The sequence below is a fragment of the Gorilla gorilla genome, chromosome 6 (assembly GCF_029281585.2).
Source record: "Gorilla gorilla gorilla isolate KB3781 chromosome 6, NHGRI_mGorGor1-v2.1_pri, whole genome shotgun sequence".
In the NCBI taxonomy this organism is placed as follows: Eukaryota; Metazoa; Chordata; class Mammalia; order Primates; family Hominidae; genus Gorilla; species Gorilla gorilla.
In genome coordinates this window covers 75,671,544-75,675,339 of record NC_073230.2, presented here as the reverse complement: position 1 = coordinate 75,675,339, position 3,796 = coordinate 75,671,544, and the positions used below count along the sequence as shown (strand labels likewise).

General features: G+C 46.0%; 1 pseudogene; it reads left to right on the top strand.

Annotated features, from left to right (window-relative positions):
• The first annotated feature begins 381 nt into the window (after positions 1 to 381).
• LOC101148449 (uncharacterized) lies at positions 382 to 3,260 on the top strand (annotated as a pseudogene).
• Positions 3,261 to 3,796: the final 536 nt, after the last annotated feature.

Genomic DNA, 3,796 nt, shown 5'->3' with positions numbered 1-3,796 from the left:
TTATATCTTAGATACAAGAGATTTCTTAAAAGCTTAAAGCATAACACAAATATTTACTTGATTGCACCATCTAACAAATCTAAATAAATACATTTCAGGTCTAGGCATTGTGTTTTGTATTTCTCTAAACCAGTGTGCGCATGTATTTCTCTAAACCAGTATGTGTGTATCACTTTACCCAGCCACAGCAAGTGATTATGGATGAAATGGCTGCAGCAAAGCTAAAACTATGATATGCCTTTGAGAAAAAAATATTGAGCTGAGGCCACCGCTGTCGCGGCCGCCACAGCCGCCGCCATCTTCTTCCTGCCCTTGCCTTGGTGGGTGGCGGTTTCCTGCGCCGTGTCTGGCTTGGCCAGCCGGGGCACCGCGCTGGGCTCCATGCAGCCCGGCTGCGCGGCCACTCAGAGCGGGTGCCTCCGGGGCTCCGTTCCGGGGCCTGGCAGGAGCGGGCCGGGGATGGCCGCGGCAGGCGGCAGGTCGGCCGTGGAGCCCCGGGGAGGCGGCCGCCACGATCGCTGCCCGAAGTCTGCGAGATGTCCGGCAGTCCGCTCAGGGCCCCTTTTGCAGACTTGGTACCCGGTGTGCGTCGGCTCCGCCTGCTCGGTCTTGGCACCGCTGGCGCGGCCGCTGCGTAGGAGGCCTGGCTCCAGATCCCCGACCCCTACGAGCGCCGGCCCTGCGTGCCTGCTATGTTGGTGCCATCTCTTCTGCATATTTATGCTTGCCTGTCACATTCCCTGGCCTCTGAGTGTCCTTTGGCAGTTTCCGAAGCATTTGGGCAAGAAGGAGCTTGGGGAGCTTCACAGCAGGTGGGGGTGCACAGGGGAGGGGCCGCGGCCGGACCAGCAGAGCGCTTCCAGGGCTGCCGCGCTGACGGACTTCCACACTGTCTTTCGGAACTGGGGTTAGGGGACAGCCCTTGGCCACCACTGTGTCCTTACTCTGTCGCTTTACTTGGGCCTGGACCTCCCCTTTCCAGCTCTGGCGTGTGACACTGAACCGAGCATGGTGTCGAGACCACCACTGGCTGGGGCCGTGGGATGAAGGGTGCCCCAGGCTCAGAGAAGGTGGGGACCTTTTCCCCGCTCCCCAAATGATTGTTGCATGCTCTGGTGAGGGGACAGTTGTACTCCATTTCCCGTGTGCCAGCTTCGGGACTCAGCTGTGCTTTTGTGTCTCTTTGATTAGCAAAAGCAAAACGAATTCCTCCCTGAACACTAAGCTTCCTGGAAACTTCCCCAGACCGAAACCAGAGAACCGCATATAAACAGGCCTTGAGGGTTCTGTTGTCAGTAGCGGGTTACCTGATTGCAAACTGAGCAAGTTTAAAACGGAGTGGGCTGCTTTAGGCTGCACAGCCACCTGGCATTTTGACAGCTAAGCAGGAGGCAGAGGTGAGAGACCAAGATGGACTAAAAATGCCCTAGCCGCTGGGAGCCCAACTCGGCCCAGCCTCGTTGAAAGGAGGAACATTCGGTGCAGCCATTGGAACCTTATCCTTTATAAAACGGGACAGCTCACAGGATTACATTTCTAAGCCAATCCTGTGACCATCCTCCATGAAATTCTCTATTTTGGTTACATGTGGTCAAACTGAGCCTCACTGAAACAATTGAAAAATACTCTGGACAAATCTTAAGAATCGTTTTGAAAATCAAAAGGTATGGAAAATGTTGTGGCTTCTTTCTAAGCTTTCTTCAGCCCAAATTCTGTTATTCTCTGATCTTTTATGGTGTGAAATCATACCCATTCCATTATGTATTGATTGTCAAGAAGGAAGTGGGCTTTTATTGCTTTGTTTATGTCAGTTTCCGTTTATTGTCTCACCACATTTATTGGGTTATTGCCATTGCCTTTGCCTTTGACTCAACAGGAGCTGGAAGGGAAAGAATCCCAAATTCTGTTTCTTAAGGCAGCCAGTTGTCAGAATGAACTTTCCTCATTTTCTATTGTCAGGCCTGAGGAAAGACATTCAGTTCCAAAGACTGTGCCTATCCTTTTAAATAGAAGAGAGAGGGCCTGGCACGGTGGCTCATGCCTGTAATCTCAGCACTTTGGGAGGCGGAAGAAGGCAAATCACGAGGTCAGGAGTTCGAGACCAGCCTGGCCAACATAGTGAAACCCCGTCTCTACTAAAAATACAAAGAATTAGCCAGGCGTAATGGCGGGCGCCTGTATTCCCAGCTGCTCGGGAGGCTGAGGCAGGAGAATCGCTTGAACCCGGGAGGCGGAGGTTGCAGTGAACCGAGATCATGTCACTGGACTCCAGCCTGGGCGACAGAGTGAGACTCCATCTCAAAAAAAAAAAAAAAAAATAGAGAAGAGGAAGCAGCCGTGCCAAGGCTAGGTACTGACTGAAGTAGGAGGAACAAATTAGAAATGTGGGAATGTGAATGTGGGCAAGTTGAGGGACTTGTAGCTTCTCTTCGGTTGAATCTTTTTGCTGAAGCTGCTTTATTGTATCTGACATGTGAAACTGCACAATTTCAAACAAACCCCTATTGAAGTCAACATACAAAAAAGTATTTAAAGAACAGCCATTAGTGGCCAGGCACGGTGGCTCACGCCTGTAATCCCAGCACTTTGGAAGGCCGAGGCGGGCAGATCACGAGGTCAAGAGATCGAGACCATCCTGGCTAACATGGTGAAACCCCGTTTCTACTAAAAATACAAAAAATTAGCCAGGCGTGGTGGCAGGCGCCTGTAGTCCAAGCTACTCGGAAGGCTGAGGCAGGAGAATGGTGTGAACCTGGGAGGCGGAGGTTGTAGTGAGCCGAGACCGCGCCACTGCACTCCAGCCTGGGAAACAGAGTGAGACCCCATCTCAAAAAAAAAAAAAAAAAAAAACCATTAGTAAAAATAATTTTTTCAGTTAACGCTATTTTTCCCTTGTATAGGTGTTGGTAATCAGATAAATAGCTTATTGCATATGGAAAGTTGTTTTCTTTAAGTTAATTCAACCTATTGCAACTTAGAATCCAGGAAAATAGTATTTTCAAATATGTATTTGGAATCTTCAAAATATTAGATTACAAATTACCTTAAAATAGTAAATATTTATGCAGCATAGAAGAATCAGCAGTTCTCTGAGGAAGGTAAATAGCAGTTAAAATATCATAATGCACTTTTTATCAGTTGTAAAAAGAAAGATCCAGGCTTAGATTTATGGTATTACCATTAGAAAAACAATGTGAGTATTTAAGAAACATAGCAACCCTAGCCATTAAGTAGGTATCAAATAACATTCTGAATTAAGTTACAAGATAAAACCAAGATTTGGATGACAATGATAATATTGTCCATCATTGTTATCCAATTCCTGGTTTTATCTTATAACTGGTTTTAGGGGCAATTCTAGTGAATTGTCCCTAAAAGATGTTTGAAATTAGTTCCGTACACTTTTCCTGAATCAACCTAAATATTGATTTCACAAACAGTAAGATGGTGTGCTGTAGCATGTCATTGCACTAGAAAGAAAAGAAATACTCCACTAGTGGGGAATAATTTCAATAGAGGAAAGTGATGAATGTTGGATGTGAGTTCAGAAACCAGAGGTTGATAAAGTCTTATGATTGCTATATGCACTGTGAGGCTACTATATTTGGAAAATTGCAAAACAAAATATTTTTTAAAGAACAAAAATCTGGTGAGTAGCATACACAGATTTCAAAAATAAATTGCATAACTTCATATTTCAGTAATTAAAGATTTAACAATTGTGATTTTGTGGCTAAACAAAATATACTGAACAATTATCTATAAACCATGGATTCAAAGCTCCAGAAAATTATCT